Source organism: Nilaparvata lugens, unplaced genomic scaffold (assembly GCF_014356525.2).
Source record: "Nilaparvata lugens isolate BPH unplaced genomic scaffold, ASM1435652v1 scaffold5208, whole genome shotgun sequence".
Classification (NCBI taxonomy): Eukaryota; Metazoa; Arthropoda; class Insecta; order Hemiptera; family Delphacidae; genus Nilaparvata; species Nilaparvata lugens.
Genome location: NW_024091092.1, coordinates 1 through 21,388, shown reverse-complemented (window position 1 = coordinate 21,388; position 21,388 = coordinate 1). Strand labels below are relative to the sequence as shown.

Here is a 21,388-nt window from a genome sequence, read left to right as displayed (position 1 = left end):
TTCGCCGCCATCTTGAATTGCATTTGATCGAAATTGTTCGTGTCGGATCCTTATAATGTAAGGACCTTAAGTTCCAAATTTCAGGTCGTAATCCTCGTTTTCGGGAGCAATCTGAAATCTCGACCACGAATGGCCTACAACTACGATGAAACACGCATTTTAGGTTATGCTAAACAATTTTATGAGCTACCCAATTAGTGTTGATTCGCTGAAATTTCATGTTGATGTGGCGATGAATCGATTTTGAAGTGCTCATGTTCTTGACTAAATTTTTGAAGAGTTTAATACTTAGTTACCGGCAAGTAATATCGGTGGGTATTGATTTCAAACTTGTTTGTAGACTGTGCATGCGTTAAAGTCAACATATGGACTATTGAGTGTGACTGTTTGTTTTGGTTTATGACAGGTATTGTTGTCTTTATCGATTTGCAATCAATCATGTTTTGATATGTGAAACATACCAATAATTGTGTCCTCCATATTGATTGTATCGTATATACACGTTAACTGCGCTAGCTCTATAGACTATAGTAGGTGAGTTCTGACTTTGTCACGTGGTTTAATTTTCAAATGCTTCAAATTTGTTGCAATTTTTACAAAATGAATACATGCATAGATTAATCCAAACAGCAATATATTTTGTTTCCACTATTCTGGGTTTTCTTTTAATTGTGCGTTTTGTTGTATATTTTTTTTTTTTTTTTTTTTTTAAGATTACGTCCTAAAGACTCCATCATTTTACTCCATTATTACATTTATTTGGTAATTTTGTTTCCTAGAGATTTTCTCATTAATCTAATACAACTAAGTATATGTTTTGTCAAAACTCCTCTTGTACTACAATTCATTGGCAACCAGAGAATTATATTATTATTATTAGTTATCTATTTTTTTATTGGCAATATAGCTTTGGCCGCCTCCACTACAGCTCTCCACACTTCTCGACCTCTGTCTTTTGACTCACCCTCTACACTTCCCCCAATTTTAGAGTTTGTCTCTCATTCATCCTCCCTCTTGGTCTCCCCTCTTTTACTTCTCGAAGTCCCTTTTTAGTCGATCGCGACCTGAAACTCCAGACCTGAGCCAACCAGGTCACTCGATATTATCCACTTTATAATGGCAGTATTTGATTAACATTGGTGTTGCTATCCTTGTCTATCTTCCACAAGCAAAAAACTATCCTTTTCTGTATCAAATTATGATGTTGTGTATCAAGTGACATGATACTGTATCATGATGTGTTGATACTGTATCATATTGACAAACACTATAGTGAGATCCACGTTATAATGACAGTATTTGATCAACTTTGGTTTTGCTATCCTTGTCTATCATTCCACAAAGCAAACAACTATCCAGTTCTGTATCAAATTATGATGTTTGTTATCAATTGACATGATACTGTATCATGATGTGTTGATACTGTATCATATTGACAAACACTATAGTGAGATCCACGTTATAATGACAGTATTTGATCAACATTGGTGTTGCTATCCTTGTCTTTCATTCAACAAAGCAGATAGCTCTATCCTGTTCTGTATCAAATTATGATGTTTGTATCAAATGACATGATACTGTATCATGATGTGTTGATACTGTATCATATTGTCAAACACTAATTTCTATCCTTTTCTAGCTCTACTACGGTGCTCTATATTAATTAACTAGATTTTCAATTTCAATTATAAACATTATTACTCAATCATCGAAAAATAATTTCTCTTGACGAATAAAATATAATTGATTATTTCAAACAAGAATGAACAGTTAATATTACATGAGATATAACAGTATCAGCTATCCTCTATTGAAGGCAGTGACAAGATAAATAATGACAACGCTGTCCTCCTTCTTCCCTCCACGATGGAGGATATTTTTAATATTCTTTCCGTAGAATGGACATTTATTGTCCAAAGCTCCGCCAATTTATGTACATGCTAACAATATAATTATCTAAGTTATTATATTACAAATTACTTTTTCATATCAGATAAAGTTCAATAATTATTTGCTTAGTCTATATTATGTAATTCATCTATATTTTGCTGCATTGTAAGCTATTGTATAAGTGTATAAGCCAGTATATATTGTATCTACATTAATAAAGTACTCAATCAATCAATCCACTGCCATTATAACGTGGACCTCACTATAGATGGTTTTTGTCTTAATTTTTTTTTGAAAAATGTAGATGTGTTGTACAATTCCCACAGTTCTACTGCTATCTACTTTGTGAAAATAATTAAGGACTGAAAATGTTGTGAAGTGAACACTACAAGACTTAACCTATTTCGGACTATGTGTAACCTTATCTAATCTGGAGAGGAATAGCACAAGGTTTACCTTATTTTCTCTCTCCCTATCATTTTTGATGATGTACTTATTGTACAATCAAAAAGAATAAAGAAAAAAGGATCTTTCTATTGATATCGACACTTTTAATCGATATTTTTATAACTTTCTTCTTCGAGAAAGCCCCCTGTGGGTTGGGGGAGCTTTGAGTTGATCATTGTGTTCAAGAATGTGTGGAAACCAGAATTCACCCACAGTGTCCCTGCTTGTCGTAGGAGGCGACTAAATGGACTTCAAGGCAACTCCAGAAGTTGCCTTGCCTTCAAACCCACGGGATCTGCCCATCAGGGCAGTTCGGAGGGGCAAAAGAAAACCCCAAGAGACCAAGATGGGTGAAACTCCAGGCACAAATGTGGGTCAAGACGCTGAGTCGAGGTTGGCCGGGCGCCGGCGCCCTAGAGGCAGTTTGGCGTCCCCTCTCTCAGCGGAAGGACCTATAAAAAGGCCAGGAGTGAAACTCACGTAGGTCACGAGTTTGTGGGTGGAGAGGCCAAAACTCACTACTGCTCAAAGAAGGGCGGCCATTTAGGCAAAACTTCTTGGGAGAGGTGAGGCTTTTAACCCTGAGAAGTTTGTGAGGGGCAAAAGAAAACTTCAAGAGTGTGATGGGTGAAAAGCCAGGCACAAATGTGGGTCAAGAGGCTGAGTCAAGGGTGGCCGGGCGCCCTAGAGGCAACTTGGTCGCCCCTTCCTTAGCGGAAGACCTACAAAGAAGGCCAGGTGGAACTCACGTAGGTCACGAGGACTAATCAGTCTGAAGAGACTGCCAAGCATATCACACTGGACTGCGACAAGGATTGCAACCAGGTGATGAATGGAAGTTAGTATAGGGAAAAACTCCTGGTTCTTGTAAAGGACACAGGTATTGGTTTGGCTAACTAACATACTACTTGGGAGCACAATAAGCTTCGGTTGACGTGTGGGGTTCTTTGAACCTTTGGATCCTTGAATCCGTCCTTTCAAAACTACAATAACTTTCTTCGATATTTTCATTGATATATCGAAATATAGCCTCATTCATCCTCTTAAATACCTCATTTGGTAGAGAGTTAGTGGGGAGGATATTTTTAATATTCTTTCCGAAGAATGGACATTGATATGTCCAAAGCTCCGCCAATATGTACATGCATAACAATATAATTATTATCTATAGTTTTATATTACAAATTGCTTTTTTCATATCATATACAGTTCAATAATTATTTTCTTAGTCTATATCATGTAAATTCATCTATAATTTTGCTGTATTGTAAGCTATTGTATGTAAGTGTATAAGACAGTATATATTGTAATCCACATAAATAAAGTACTCAATCAATCAATCAATTTTTCAAATTTTCCGGCAGGTAAAATGGAGACGGACGGTGCTTTTAGAAAACGACCCAAACCAGGGGTCTCTGGAGAGGGAAGCGATCTGGCGGAGGACCAAGTACCTCTAGTGGACATTGTCGATGGAGCCGCGACGCAAAGCACGGGTGACCGGGCTTCGTCGCGAAGCACGGCGCCTAGTCTAGATGGTGACCGGTTGAATTTGGCAATACTGTTTGGGTTGTATCTGCTCCAAGGTATACCTCTGGGATTAACAGCCGCTGTGCCTATGTTGTTGCTCAACCAGGGGTCTACTTATAACAAAGGTTTGTTTCATTCGAAATTGTATAAGAAAATAATAATGTAAAGAATACCGGGTTCGATTCCGGTCAGGGCATTGTTTTTTGGACAGTCAACAAATTTTGTTACTCAACAAGTGGTCCACTTATAATTAAAGCAGGCTGGTTTTATTTTGAAATAGAATTCGATTTTCGGTCTGGGCAAAATTTTTGGACAATTTCATTCAACGAGTTTCTTAAAATAGACATAATAATGTTTACCCATTATTTAAATACCAGGTATTCTTCTGAAAATGTTCATTGAAGAATACCAGGTTGGATTCCCGGTTTGGCTACAGTTTTTTGGGCAGTTATAATTTGAAGAATATTGGGTTCGATACCCGGTCTGGCACAATTTTTGTATAGTTATAATCTAAAGAATACCTGTTCGATTCCTGGCATGGACCCAGTTTTTGGACAGTTTCATTCAAAAATATCCTTCGAATTAAAAATGGCTGGAAATGCTACTCACAAGGGTTTCCACCTATAAACAGCAGTTTGGTTTTTGAACATTGTCATCATAAACTTCGGTTTGGTTTTTAGATGGTTCAGCTCATGCTAACACTACGTTTAACGCTAACCACTTTTACCTGTATAAATGTTTCCTTTATTTACCGAGCGAAGTGAGTCTAGAATCAAGTCGACGGTTTGGCATTTCTCTTAATGTTTAATGTGGCGCATTTACGACGAAACGCGGTAATAGATTTTCATGAAATTTGACAGGTATGTTCCCTTTTTAATTGCGCGTCGACGTATATACAGGTTTTTGGAAATTTTTGCATTTCAAGGATAATATAAAAGGAAAAGGAGCCTCCTTCATACGCCAATATTACCGTAAAAATCAGACTAGAATTATTCATCATAAATCAGCTGTCTAGTGGACTATAATACTACCCGTTCAAAACATCGAACATCTTGAAGTTGTATGCTTCCATCAACGTTGTAGACAGTTGCAGCCAACCTGAATATTATTAAAACAGATGATTGGACATTATAAAATGACGTCAGCTACACCGGAATTTAGCACAAACATGCGCGTTACACCTACCGTCTTGTTCTATATACCGTGCTCACACTCACATTCCGGGACGAAAAGTCACGGTACGATAGGACAAAGCCTCATATTTATTTAGGATTTTTTCTAGATTTTTAAATTGATAATTATGTTTTATAATTTTGAGAAAACATAACAACAGGTCAATGTACTAACTGAGCGCGAGGTCTACTGTTCACAGAACTACTATTATAATTTGTTTCAACACAAGCCAATTGGTGAGTTCAGCAGGCTTGAAGCTACAATATATTATTTTGTTGTTGTTAATTTATGATCATATTCATTCAAACACGGATCTAGTGATAACACTCTCCGGATCGGAACATTCATATTCAACATCGTCGTATAATAATAAGTAAAGCCTAATCCTCTATGAGTTATTTATAATTTCGGCTTGAAAAGCAGCACCTCATATGCATAGAATACATTATGGCGTCGAACAGATTTTATTTCATTAGTATTCGCTGGCAGCGCTGCTATAATATTATCTCCAATTAGGCGCGAGGCGTCCGTTGATTTTTGAGCAGTTGTGAGGAAGAGATTAGTGGCGCGGCGTGCGATTTGCCGGTTGTCGGGTGTCGCTGGCGGCATTTTCTTTTCTTTTTCGAGTTTTTACAGCGATTCAGCGACGTGCAGCCGAAGACAGGTCGAGTGTGTGTGGCGTCGGTGAGTTGGTGAGTTACCGAACCGAGCTAGCAGCGTTTCTGTTTCTTTCGTTGTTGCTCGTTATTATCATTCGGAATCTGGGTGGAAGTTGATTCCAGAACAAGAATGCGGGAGTGGAGAAAAGTCAGATCTTCCTAGGGCCAGTGTACCCTTGTTGTTCATCTCTGTCTGTCTCGCTCTCTCTGTTTATCTGAGAATTGTCATTGCCCGCAGCCACATTCGGACAGTTGAAAATATGACGCAAGGTGCTCCTGTACTGGTGTGGTGAGTGTGGAGGCGCTCCCGCGGCCGTTATTTGCACCTCGAAATCGCAGCGATGATTTAATATCGCCACAGCAGAGCCCGCGCCGCCAGACATAACTCTCTGGAATCTACATATTACACGTACTTACACCCAGCTCACATTATTAAGAAAGCGAGTTGCACTACTGTTCAAGTGGCGGGTGGAAACCGCCCTCAATTCACGCGCATGCGCACACTTGTTTGCGCAATTCCACCCGCTCATTAGTACACGGCCGGCGGATGACCGCTGGTGGCTGCCGCTGACCGCTGACCGCTTTGCATCTTGTTATTTGGACCGTTGTAATGAGCGGCCAACAATGGCCACCGACCTGCACATCAAGGTTCGGCATTCAACACTGATAAAGAAATAAGTGGTTGCGAAAGTATGTATCGGAAATGTCGCCCTCAACTGTATGAGCTATTGTTCATCTAGCATACCTGATAAAACGTTCAGATAAGTTCTCGGTGAATTTTGAGTTGATTACAGTAGTCAACTATAGATTTTAAAATTTCTCATACTTGAGTATCTGAAAAGTGAAAGGAATTGCTATCCTTGTCTTTCATTCCCCAAAGCAGATAGCTCTATCCTGTTCTGTATCAAATTATGATGTGTGTATCAAATGACATGATACTGTATCATGATGTGTTGATACTGTATCATATTGTCAAACACTCTTTCTATCCTTTTCTAGCTCTACTACGGTGCTCTATTAATTAACTAGATTTTCAATTTCAATTATAAACATTTTTACTCAATCATCGAAAAATAATTTCTCTTGACGAATAAAATATAATTGATTATTTCAAACAAGAATGACAGTTAATATTACATGAGATATAACAGTATCAGCTATCCTCTATGAAGGCAGTGACAAGATAAATAATTGACAACGCTGTCCTCCTCTTTCTCCACTATGGAGGATATTTTAATTTCTTTCCGTAGAATGGACATTGATATGTCCAAAGTCCGCCAATTTATGTACATGCATAACAATATAATTATCTAAGTTATTATATTACAATTACTTTTTCATATCATAAAAGTTCAATATTATTTGCTTAGTCTATATATGTAATTCATCTATAATTTGCTGCATTGTAAGCTATTGTATATAAGTGTATAAGCCAGTATATATGATCTACATTAATAAAGACTCAATCAATCAATCCACTGCCATTATAACGTGGACCTCACTATAGATGTTTTTGTCTTAATTTTTTTTTGAAACATGTAGATGTGTTGTACAAATTCCCACAGTTCTACTGCTATCTACTTTGTGAAAATAATTAAGGACTGAAAATAATGTTGTGAAGTGAACAAACAAGACTTAACCTATTTCGGACTATGTGTAACCTTATCTAAATCTGGGAGGGAATAGCACAGGTTACCTTATTTTTCTTCCTATCATTTTTGATGATGGACTTTGTACAATCAATCCAAAAAGAATAAAGAAAAAAGGATCTTTCTATTGATATCGACACTTTTAATCGATATTTTTATAACTTTCTTCGAGAAAGCCCCCTGTGGGTTGGGGGAGCTTTGAGTTGATCATTGTTTCAAGAATGTGTGGAAAACCAGAATTCCCCACAGTGTCCCTGCTTGTCGTAGGAGGCGACTAAAAGGAGTTCAAGGCAACTCCAGAAGTTGCCTTGCCTTCAAACCCACGGGATCTGCCCCATCAGGGCAGTTTCGGAGGGGCAAAAAGAAAACCCCAAGAGACCAGAGATGGGTGAAACTCCAGGCACAAATGTGGGTCAAGACGCTGAGTCGAGGTTGGCCTGGCGCCGGGCGCCCTAGAGGCAGTTTGGCGTCCCCTCTCTCAGCCGAAGGACCTATGAAAAGGCCAGGAGTGAAACTCACGTAGGTCACCACTGCTCGAAGAAGGGCGGCCATTTAGGTAGAACTTCTTGGGAGAGGTGAGGCTTTTAACACCGCGAAGTTTCTGAGGGGCAAAAAGAAAACTTCAAGAGACCAGTGATGGGTGAAAAACCAGGCACAAATGTGGGTCAAGAGGCTGAGTCAAGGGTGGCCGGGCGCCCTAGAGGCCACTTGGTCGCCCCTTCCTTAGCGGAAAGACCTACAAAGAAGGCCAGGAGGGGAACTCACGTAGGTCACGAGGACTAATCAGTCTGAAGAGACTGCCAAGCATATCACACTGGAGCAACCAGGTGATGAAATGACTGTTAGTATAGGGAAAAACTCGGTTCTTGTAAAGGAACATAGGTCTTGGTTTGCCTAACTAAACATACTACTTGGCAACACAATAAGCTTCGGTTGACGTGTGGGGTTCTTTGAACCTTTGGATCCTTGAATCCGTCCCTTCAAAAACAATAAACAATAAACTTTCTTCGATATTTTCATTGATATATCGAAAAATTATAATTTTAACCTCCATAATCTCAATATTTATGTACATTCAAATCAATTATAATTTATCTCTTTAATAACTAATTTTTTTTTGAAATTTCCCGCCAGGTAAAATGGAAACAGACGGTGCATTCAGAAAAACGACCCAAACAAGGGGTTCTCTGGAGAGGGAAGCGATTCTGGCGGAGGACCAGTACCTCTAGTGGACATTGTCGATGGAGCCGCGCCGCAAAGCACGGGTGACCGGGCTTTCGTCACGAAGACGGCGCCTAGTCTGGATGGGTGACCGGTTGAATTTGGCAATGACTTTTGGGCTGTATCTGCTGCAAGGTATACCTCTGGGATTAACAGCGCTGTACCTATGTTGTTGCTCAACAAGGGGTCTACTTATAAACAACCAGGTTTGTTTCATTCGAAATTGTATAAGAAATAATAATGTAAAGATACCGGGTTCGATTCCCGGTCAGGGCATTGTTGTTTGGACATTCAACAATTTGTTACTCAACAAGGGGTCCATTATAATTAATAGCGGTGGTTTTATTTTTGAAATAGAATTCGATTTCCGGTTGGGCATAATTTTTTGGACAATTCATTCAAGAGTTTCCTTAAAATAAAAACATAATAATGTTTTACCATTATTTAAATACCAGGTATTCTTCTGAAAAGGTCATTGAAGAATACCAGGTGGATTCCCGGTCTGGCTACAGTTTTTGGGCAGTTATAATTTGAAGATATCGGGTTCGATACCCGGTCGGGGCACATTTTTTGGATAGTTATAATGTAAAGATACCTGGTTCGATTCCTGGCATGGGCACAGTTTTGGACAGTCTCATTCAACGAATATCCTTCGAATTAAAAATGGCTGGAAATGCTACTCAACAAGGGTTTCACCTATAAACAGCAGTTTGGTTTTTGAACATTGTCATCATAAACTTCGGTTGGGTTTTTTAGATGGTTCAGGGTCATATGCTAACACTACGTTTAACGCTAAACCACGTTTACTTGTAGAATGGTTTCCTTATACTAGTAGTTCTGTGAACAGTAGACCTCGCGCAGTTATAAAGGACGTCCCAACCATAAGCACATCCACATGATACACTAACTATTTATTTGATCAGATCATGCTTACACAAGATTTCATTATAATAAACGCTTTCCGGAATTTAGCGCGCCGTAAATGCGCAACAATGAGGGCTAATAACGACAGGACAAGTGTGTTGACATATGTGAGTTATTATAATTTTTCAGTGGTTTATTTATTGTTTATTCTACGTTAGAGGCAGCTATCAAACAGCGGTTTTCGATTTGGCAACCGTGCGTCGCCAGACAAGGATAGCGCTATCTGCTGTATCTAATGACAGATAAGGCTAGGCACACACCAGTTAGTCAAGACAAGCCATGATCAGACACGTTCAGTCACAATACTTCACTTAGTTGCTTATGACGCAACTCACACTGATTAGTCATTACTGATTAGTCTTCAAGGATAGCAGCGCCATTGTTAATCAATGGCTGCCATTATAACGTGGAAGTCACTATGGATAATATATACCGAGATATCAAGAATGACAGCTATCCAATTTAGAAGGCGGTGGAGAAAGACTACTGGCCAGCATACCTCCCACCTTTTTCCACTGTCATCATTTAGTCATAGATACAATCACAAATCATACTAGTAGTCCTGTGAACAGTAGACCTTACGCAGTATTCTCATCCACAAGTACCTGATGAAACTATACACCTTATGGAAATACAGGAATAGACTGGCTTCTCCACCATCTGTGTAATCACTTGTCAGCTGATTTATGATGAATAATTCTATAGTCTGATTTTTACCCTAATATTGGCGTATGAAGGAGGCTCCTTTTCTCTTTTATTATTATTATTATAATTTATGGCCTTCATTGGACCACTGTAGTCAGTATCTTCCACCTTTACTCCGTCCTCTCTCAGCCCAATATTTCTTCATTCGTTCAGAAATAATTTCCTTTCCTCGTCCGAAATCATCTTCCCATTCTGTGTCTGACTTTGATCTGCAGTCTGGTCTGTTGTCCTTCAGGATTCTGATGTTGTCCGACTTGTTCTTCAAATCTTCGAATGTTATATTCACTCTCTCATATATCCTCCTTGAGTTCGTCAATCCTTTTATATTTGTTTTACTTTTCCACAACTTTTCAATAATCTTCTGCTTAGTCTGTCCTCCGAGCTCTAATCAGGTGACCGAATAAAGATATTCGCCTTTTTTTTATTGTACTTGTGACAGTTCAATTCTTTGTAAACAGTTTCGTTGGAAGCTAATCTCCAGTGTCCATCTACTTGATAGTTCTGTTAATACAGGTTCTGATGATTCTCTTTCGATTTTAGTAATTTGTCTATTGTGATGGTATGGTAGTTTTAAAGATGGTTTCACTAGCGTAAGTTATTACCGGTGAGTGACTGTCTTGTAATGCTTCAATTTTGTGGCTATTGATAGGATTCTTGTTGTAAGTGTTCTTTGTGGCATACTGTGCTCTTCTCAACTTATTCAGTCTACTGTCCCACGTTCGATTCTCATGAGATTGTAGGTTATGATTTCACCTAGATATTTGAAAACTGTCTACAATCTTATTTCTGATCTCCTATACGGATTTCTTTGCAAGAGGTGGATCAGTTAGCATGAGTTCTGTTTTTCAAAAGATATTTAAGGCCAATCTTCGAGAAATAGTCTGTAGTGTATTATTTGTTTCTTTGTTTCTTGAATAGTGTTAGCAAGCAGTGCAAGGTCATCAGCAAATCCCAAGCAGTTCAAATTTATATTATCTCTAGAAGTTCCAACTTGATATTTTTTGGATTAATCTTATACCCTTTTATAGTATCCTTGAAATGCAAAATTTCCAAAAACCTTGTATATACGTCGACGCGAAATTAAAAAAGGAACATACCTGTCAAATTTCATGAAAAAATTTATTACCGCGTTTCGCCGTAAATGCGCAACATAAAAACATCTAACATTAAGAGAAATGACAAACCGTCGACTTGAATCTTAGACCTCACTTCGCTCGGTCAATAAAATTATAAGGTAGGAACAATAGGCTTGGCCCAGAGCTTTCCATTCCCAAATTTTGATTATAACGTAGATTTCTCTATATAATGATCTTTCAACTAATGATTGTGGTTTGTTGCCAGGCCGAATTCAGTCTAGTCTACTGGCCGTTCTCTCTGAAGCTGCTGTGGGCCCCCCTAGTAGACGGTCTCTATTGGGCTCGTTTCGGCCGCCGAAAGACATGGCTGGTGCCCATCCAATACCTGCTCGGCGTATTTATGATGCTGCTCTCTCATAGCGTTGACGAGTGGATATCACAGCTCTACATCAACCGACTCACCGCCTTATTTTTCGCACTTAACTTCCTCGCCGCCACACAGGATTAGCGCCGGAGGATGGGCTCTAACTATGCTTAAAAGGTTGGTTTTTTGATAAAAAGGTTATTTTTGCTTAAAAGGTTGGTTTTTTGATTAAAGGTTATTTTTGCTTATATACTTGCCATGGCAAAATGTTACCTGCATGAATCTTCGGCTCTAATTTATTATTTAAATTCAATATTTTCTAAATTTGGCTTAGTGGTTTTGTTTTTTGTTTCGGTTTTGTATATGTTGGACTTTTTAACATCAAAATGAACTTTATTCCGAAGTGAAAAGTGTAAATTTAAAGTATTGTGCTGACTATAACCTTAGTGTCCGGTTTCCCATTAGGAACTTGGACTATATACGGCGAGGTGGAACTACCCTTGGGTCTCCCCACCATTCAAAGCCATACGCTAATAATAAAAGGTTATAGATAATATTATATAGAAAAGATAGCATAAGAAGATGGTAAGGTTTGTAGGTTGGCCGTCCACTAGAACCGTTTTAATCCGAACTAGCATCGGCCGAAAACTACCGAACGATCCCCCAACAAAGAAAGGAATAGATTCTCGACCATTGCAACAGGTTCATAAGGCCGGTCAATTCTCGATTCGATTGAAGTGATTTTCCGGCTCTAAACGGCGGCCGAACTAACTAGTCGAGCTGAGACAACAAAGTGTTCCTAACCTAAAATTGTTTCACAGTCTTGTTTTTTGAAGTTTTTGTTTATAAAGTTTAACTATGGACAATGAAAAGTTGATAAGTTTGGTTCAAGAGCATGTTCCATGTGGGATATGCGAGACAAAAGATGTCATCGTCGTGATGTTCAAAGGAATCTGTGAACAAAGATTGCTGAACAAATAGGATCTGAAGGTAATATTATTGTATCAATACTAATTAAGTGGATATTTGTTTATTCAATTTTCAAAATCTCATATAATCATTGTTTATGAAAAATTTTGGTGGCTATGTTGGTAGTTAATTCAATAATTGGCCAACTAGACTGACGTAAACGGTCCAATGACGACCATATTCGGCCGAATTAACAGCCGGCAGATTCGTCTGATCCAACGGCCGAACGGATCGGTTGAATACGGTTCCAGTGGACGTTACCGTAGAATTCATTCGAAGTTTTCTAGTTATATATCAAATTATGGTGTTGTGTATCAAGTTGAGATGATACAGTATCAATTGTGTTGATCATTTTGGTTATATGCAATATTTATTCCACCAATCAAATGAATGCGACCCACTCAGAATATGATTTTCAAAAATTCAAATTTTATTATTTTATCTTTTGAGACAATGAATCGGTGCATAATATGGAATTTATAATTTTCACTGTTGTTTGAGCTTTATTTTATTGATAATAATTAATAAAAATGTTATAGTTTTTCAAAGTTGGAATTTTCTAATTAATTGTGAGTGATTTAATTTAATAATATTTTTCTAATTAAAAAGATTCTTGGTGTTTGAATTATAAATTGTGTGTTTAATTGATGAATGTAAGTGGCACATAACCTACATTATTTGGACTGTTGTATAAATTAAAATTGGAACCGTTTTGGGCTTATTAGCCTGTGGTACTTTTCTGTAAGTTGTATAATTCTGAATGATTGAATAAATAAATAATACATAAAAAATAGAATAACTAGCAGGTAACCGTGCTCCGCAAGGGTTCAATTAAAAACTGAAAACTTGACCTACTTGAATTTTGAAGAATTTAAAATATGCCTATAACCATCCTCGGTAAATTAAAATGTATATGCAAAATGTGAAGTTAATGAGTTGAGTAGTTGAGACGTGATGATGCGTCATTCGTGAATTTTCTATCCCCTACGTGTATAAGTAGCTGAGTTTAGCTGTGCTAATAGTGAAGAGTTGTGTTTCTTTTCTGGCTCAAAATTTTGCAAATTACTCATAAATTTCCAATTTGTAGAGATTTGAGTGAAATTTTTTTGTTTTAATCAGTTTTCAAATATAAAAATTCAAATTTTAGTTTAGTCTCTAGTTTTGAAGTGGAAATTGTACTTTTTGAAGTGAAAGTGAAATCTTAACCTTATTCTTTTTTGAAACTTTTATTTGTAAAAATTTGGGAGAAGACAGTTCTGGGCTATGCCTGTTTTCTTCTCCCATCATATTATATTTTTATAATTATGATCTGTAATGACATGGAATAAATAAATAAAAAATAAGTCAATTTTGAAATGTATTAATATGTATGTTAACAGATGCAACGTGGGATATGCTTCGACTTGTAACACCGTGGGACAAACGGCCGGATATTTTTTCGGCTACGTTTTGTTCATAGCTTTTGAGTCGGCCGAATTTTGTAACAGCTATATCAGATCCACCCACAGCCACAGGGAATCATCACTTCTCAGGTATGTGCTAAGGAGTACACCTAAACTGTAGCTCCATTTGTACGTCTCTCAAATATTTGTACAGTTTGCTGAACTGACACTTAGGCGACTCAGGTGGAGAAGAGACTGGACTCTAGTGGAGAGCATGTGTTTCCAAATGATGACACTCAGACCAGTCGATTCTAGTCTCCGCGACGTCACCATTTCAAAACACATGCTCTCCACTAGAGTCCAGTCTCTTCTCCACCTGAATCGCCTAAGTGTGAGTTGTAAATAATGTGGACCTCAATATATGATAACTGATGTTATTTTTTGAAACACTATTATATATTCTATTCTATATATTCAATCTATTATATATGCAGAACTTTCAAGTTAATGAGTTGAGTAGTTGAGACGTGATGATGCGTCATTCGTGAATTTCCTATCCCCTACCTGTATAAGCCAGTTCTTTCCTTTATTATAGTATAGACTAGAAGGCAACCCGTGCTCCATTATAAACTTGACCTACTGAAATCTTGAAGAATTGGAAATAGGCCTATAACCATCCTCGGTAAATTAAGAATGTATATGCAAAATGTCAAGTTAATGAGTTGAGTAGTTGAGACTTGATATGAGTCATTCGTGAATTTCCTATCCCCTACAAGTATAAGCCAGTTCTTTCCTAACAAAGATTTCTGTTTCAATACAGTTAGGCTCAACTCACACTAACACGACTCAGGTGGATAAGGACTGGACTCTAGTGGAGAGCATGTGTTTTGAAATGGTGACACTCAGACCAGTCGATTCTAGTCTCCGCGACGTCACATTTGGAAACACATGCTCTCCACTAGAGTCCGATCTCTTCTCCACCTGAGTCGCCTAAGTGTCAGTTGAGCATTTGAAATAATGGTAGTTATTGCAACTTTTATAAGCAGTATTAAATTTTGTTCAGTACGTCAAGTACCTATAGTGAAATCCACGTTATAATGGCGGTGGAGAAAGATAGGAGAACAACGTTGCCGTTCCTCTGTCTTGTCAGTTCCTTCTATAGACGGTAGCTGCTTAGAGAAACAATAGCATAAGTAGATATCCCATGGCATAGGGCGTTTATGTCGCAACTTTTACTGTTATCTCAAGCCGATAGCCCACGTAGTTCTTTCCCGTGAAGCTTATTTCCCATCCAGAGAAATTATTGATTAATAGACAGTGTATAGGGTGTCTATGTTGCAAATGTGAGTGTTAACTGAGCCGATAGTCCACGTAGTTCTTTCCCGTGAATCTTTATGACGCTGGTAGTCTCTCATATGTGCCGTTCACACACTCTTACCCGGTTCAAAACAGTAAAAATCAACAATAATCGATAGTAATCGGCTTGGGATAACAGTAAAAGTTGCGACATAAACGCCCTATGCCATGGGATATCTACTTACGCTATTGTTTCTCTATAGTAGCTGATACAGGTGTATTGATGTAATATTAACGGTCCATTCTTGTGTAAATATATTCATTATATTTTTACTAAGCAATATATTATACTCTTGAATATGAATTTTCATAATTAGGATGGAATATTTTGTTAATTATTATCCTACATTGTTAGAAGAGAGGGGCGATGCTAGAGAGAGAGAGACAGTAATTGAGTATCTGAATGGAAAATGTTGGACGAGTCTAGTTAGAGGGAGGCAGTGAGATACAGCGAGAATTGATAACAGAATCAATTTTTAGGAGTTTATAATCGTAAGAGTCATTTCCTCTTTATTGTTATGATATCTTGTTATGCAATTGTGAAATGTACATTTAATGTTGAAGTGGAAAGTCTTTTTAGGATTATTATTGGAGTTATTAGCTATAAATGTAGTATTTTATCATAAACATGAGAAGCCGCAAGACTTATGTATTATTAAGTAGTGCTTTGATCAATGCAGATGACTCAATTGATTGATTATTCTAAGATTTTTAAGAGGTTTTGTTTTATTTATTTATTCTTTCTCTCTTTTGTTTCTGTATTCTCATTTAGATTACTGATGAATTAATTGAAAGTTGACTGAATTATAATTCAATTTTAGAAGTGACTCCATTTAATTTCAAAGTTTTTGTTTTTTTTTCGTGAAGTTAATATTATTTTGTTGTTTGTATATATAAGTCCAGCACATTGACGCATACAATGTCCCTAAAAGAGGGTGAATTTAAGAGTGTGAATTGCTTTTTAAAAGTTGAGTGACAATGTTTAGTATAATTACGAGAAATTAGTTAGGTATGAGAAGAAGGAGGATTGAATAGGAATGATAAGGAGAAATATTATTGAGTGAATTATGTAAACACAAAAAACAATAATAATTATTCAATATAGCATATGTATAATAAAGAAATCTATCTACTCGGTGACGGCCTCGGCTAAGCCTAAAGACTTTTATTTATGATGAAAAGAATGCTTGTTCATTTATTTGTAAAATTTAGTTGAGTTTGAATTGAATTGGAAGTATTATTTTCATTTTCTGTAATGTTGAAAAAAGTGCAAATAGAGTTCTGTTCTATTCTATTCCATTCTATCCATTGTTAGAAGACGATCTCGCAACAGAGCAAAGCGAGAAAGAGATAGCGCTGTCCGCTTTGTTGAATGATAGACAAGGATAGCAATACCGTTGCTAATCAAGCACTGCCATTATAACGTGGGCCTCACTATAGATCCCTAGATGGAGGAAGCTGATAGGCTGTGTTGTGCTGAAAGGACGTAATTCCAAAAAGCTCAATGTGTTTCTTTTCGGATGCAACACGTTGCTTTTGAGAAGATACAAAAGAGCATGTGTTACTTACGGAAAGATACATGAAAGCTCCTTGTGTATCTTTTCGGATGCAACACGTTGCTTTCAAGAGGATACAGAAGAGCATCTGTTGCTTATGGAAGATACATTTTCGAAAATGTTGGATGTTTTTGAATGGTAGTATTGTAGTCTAGTGCCCTACACCGATAGGCAAAGCTTCTCTTTTGAGAAGATACAAAAGAGTACCTGTTGCTATAGAAAGATACACTAAAGCTCCTTGTGTATCTTTTCGGATGCAACACGTTGCTTTCAAGAGGATACAGAAGAGCATCTGTTGCTTATGGGAAGATACATTTTCGAAAATGTTGGATGTTTTTGAATGGGTAGTATTGTAGTCTAGTGGCCCTCCGCCGATAGGCAAAGCTTCTCTTTTGAGAAGATACAAAAGAGCACCTGTTGCTTATAGAAAGATACATTAAAGCTCCTTGGGTATCTTTTCGGATGCTACACGTTGCTTTTGACAAGATACAAAAGAGCATCTGTTGCTTATGGAAAGATACATTTTCGAAAATGTTGGATGTTTTTTTTGGGTATATTGTATCTAGTGGCCCTCCGCCGATAGGCAAAGCTTCTCTTTTGAGAAGATACAAAAGAGCACCTGTTGCTTATAGAAAGATACATGAAAGCTCCTTATGTATCTTTTCGGATCCAACACGTTGCTATTGAGAAGATACAGAAGAGCATCTGTTGCTTATGGAAAGATACATTTTCGAAAATGTTGCATGTTTTTGTTTGTGTAGTATTGTAGTCTTGTGACCCTCCGCCGATAGGCAAAGCTTCTCTTTTGAGAAGATACAAAAGAGCACCTGTTGCTTATAGAAAGATACATTAAGCTCCTTTGTGTCTTTTCGGATGCAACATGTTGCTTTTGACAAGATACAAAAGAGCATCTGTTGCTTATGGGAAGATACATTTTCAAAGATGTGGATGTTTTTGATGGGTAGTATTGTAGTCTAGTGGCCATCCGCCGATAGGCAAAGCTTCTCTTTTGAGAAGATACAGAAGAGCACCTGTTGCTTATAGAAAGATACATTAGAGCTCCCTGTGTATCTTTTCGGATGCAACAAGCTGCTTTTGACAAGATACAAAAGCATCTGTTGCTTATGGAAAGATACATTTTCGAAAATGTTGGATTTTTTGAATGGGTAGTATGTAATCTAGTGGCCTTCCGCCGATAGACAAAGCTACAGGACCCCCGGACTATACATTGATTGATTTCACGAATTACATTATAATAAGATGACGTTTTTGCCAGGTTTCCTTTACTTCTGGGGCTGGACATTTATGGTGTCGACCACACTGATCGCCATCTTTAAAAGGAGGCGATGACTCCCTCTAATGGCAGCTCACTAAATGACCGTCAGCTGACCGTCAAACAGACCTACGTCCAACTCTGGCATCTGTTGCTCACTAAACCGGCCATCAGACTGTTCGCCTTCATACTGCTAACTGCTAGGTGGGTGCCATTCATAATTGACCGAGCGAAGTGAGGTCTAAATGTGCGTACAGATATACGCACCGCGAACATGAGCAATTCACTTTTAATCAGCTGACTATATCTGTATTTTTAAAGAAACGGTAAGATACAGATATAAAAAGCTTGGCATCAGCTGATTAAAAGTGAATTGCTCATGTTCGCGGCGCGTATATCTGTGCGCACCTTATGAGTCAAGTCGACGGTTTGGCATTTCTCTTAATGTTTAATGTTTATATGTTGCGCATTTACGGCGAAACACGGTAATAGATTTTCATAAATTTGACAGGTATGTTCCTTTCTTAAATGCGCGTCGACGTATATACACGATTTTTGAAAATTTTGCATTTCAAGGATAATATAAAAGGAAAAAGGAGCCTCCTTCATACGCCAATATTGGAGTAAAAATCAGATTTAGAATATTATTCATCATAAATCAGCTGACAAGTGATTACACAGATGTGTGGAGAAGCCAGTCTATTGCTGTATTTCCATAAGTCTATAGTTTCAATCAGGTACTTTTGGATGAGAATACTGTGTGAGGTCTACTGTTCACAGAACTACTCGTATAAATGTCAATAATTATTAATTATTATTGAAAGAAAATCCAAATTAAATGTGGAAATCATTAGGATTTGAATAAATGCAATACCTCAGTAATTTATAATATATAAATAATGTCAGTTGAATAAAAGCATTATATAATAAAAGATAGCATAAGAAGACATCCCATGGTTTGTAGAATTCATTTAAAGTTTGCAAGTTATGTATCAAATTATGGTGTTGTGTATCAAGTTATGTTGATACTGTATCATGTTGTGGTTATACTGTATCATTTATGGTGGTAGTATACGATAGGGAAAGACTGTCTACGGGGACCGTAAAGGAACCAATAACACAGATTTGATGGTTTTGTACCTTATTGGGCTAAGAAATGTTAATCATCCAAATTTTTATTGGCGTAAAATAATCCAAGAAGATGGAAAAAGTAATTATACAATTAATTAATGTGTTTTAACAGTAATCAGAGTACATAACATTGGGAAAATTGGATGTTGCAAAAATTACAACATGCGACTCCTCGTGTGATTGAGTAGGGCGCGACTACCGGAAGGTTAAGTGTCGGTTGCACAAGAGCCAGTTAAATTCTAATCGTGATTAATTCCAGGAGAACCATTCAGAGAAAGCATTTTTTATAATACGGCTTAAGAACCAATCAGAGAAACTATATAAATATTAAAAAAGATTAGAAAAAATAATATTAATATTGATTATAAATATTAGAAAAAGAGCCATAGAGGCATGGCTAAACTTGAATTATCTCCAATCGTTGACTTTTATACAATAATCAACTTCATATTATAATAGTTATTTGTATATCTAGAGTGAAAAGTGCTGTTTTTTCTCCCTGAGGGAAAAGTTTGAAGCCCGCCCGAGGCGAAGCCGAGGGCAACATTTTCCTGAGGGAGAAAAAACATTTTTCACTCGTGATATACACAACATTTTTCCTCCACCTAAATTTTTATAAACTGCTAATAAAATAATTTTTAAAAACGTATGTGACCAAACAATGTGTTACAACATAATTTAAAAAGTAAACAGAAACAGCTGGCTTGTAATCACAGTTCTCCTCCGACAGCACTATCTGTCGGCTAAAGTTGTAACAACATGACAGCCAAAACTACAGCTATGATGAAGTTCAAATTTGATTAGTTAATAAGTATATTCGTTGGCTGATATTTGAATAACATGCAATAAAAGAAAAAAATATATACATTTTTTTTAGTATAGTGATATGAAGTTTGTAATAATAATTTCAGCATACAAACATACATTTTATATATCGATCAAATGTCTGGTTGAGGTATTGAATTTAGTTGGTTTAATGACTACTCTATATGCTTCCTCATCTGAGCTTAGACCTTCTGACCTATTCCAAATGTAGGTTTTTAAAATAGAGATGCTTCCCATGTTATTTAAATGTCATTATGTCACTTTTACTCCTAGGGAGTTTTTCTGTTTTTTAGTACCGAGAGCGAAAAAGTGACACTTTAGTATCATGTTTCAGGGAGTAAAGTAAGTACTTTTGACAGTAGGTGGAGGAAAATTATATTTTCGAACACTTCATACGCTAGATTCAAGTTTATATATACATCCCTGATTAAGCTGATTTACGACTCACACTGGCGTACAAGGAATCTTCCTTTTGCCGGTGTTTTTGCCTCACCTACTGTACTTATGCATGTGATCATAAATTGAATCTTCATTTTAAAACTATTGTTTGTAATGTAAAGGATATCATTTCGTTATTATATCTAATTAAATAAATGTATGTATCTTGGTTTAAGTACAGTAGCATATACTTATATTTTTTTTGTAAAGCTTTTTTGTATTTTGGTTTTGGCAAATAAAATTCATTCATTCATTCATTCATTACCGCCTTATATAAGGCCTTCTCTGATTGGTTCTCGTGAAATTAATCTCGGTTAAATGCCGGCTTTTATGCAACCGGCACTTTAAGTAATTTACATTATTTGATGTCAAACAAGTACAAAAAGGGTACAAGTAATTTTTATAATAATTTGTTTGATTTATTTTTCAGATATGTTTCGGTACTAACGACTCAGTTTCTGGGTTGAAGCTAATAGAATACGGAATCCCTAAAGAGAAGCTAGCCATGTTGGCTGTCCCACTTATACCCGTTCAAATAGTGCTACCTCTGCTTATCAGTAAATATACTAATGGACCAAGGCCTATGGACGTATATCTGAGGGCCTATCCTTATAGGTAAGTGGTCAATCATTATATTATATTTCATTTTATTATATTTAAAGAGCAGGTATTACCGAGCTTCGCAAGGGTCTAAAGAAAGCTTTCAGTGTTAACGAGTTTGTGTTTCTTGAATAGTTCCAAATTTTGTTAAATAACTCAATATTATTCGTTAAAAGTGGTGATTGAGTGAAATATTTCTAATTAATTTATCAATTTAAGCCAT

The 21,388-nt window shown here is 36.9% G+C and overlaps 1 pseudogene; it reads left to right on the top strand.

Annotated features, from left to right (window-relative positions):
* The first annotated feature begins 206 nt into the window (after positions 1–206).
* LOC120355914 lies at positions 207–21,184 on the top strand (annotated as a pseudogene).
* The last annotated feature ends 204 nt before the right edge of the window (positions 21,185–21,388 follow it).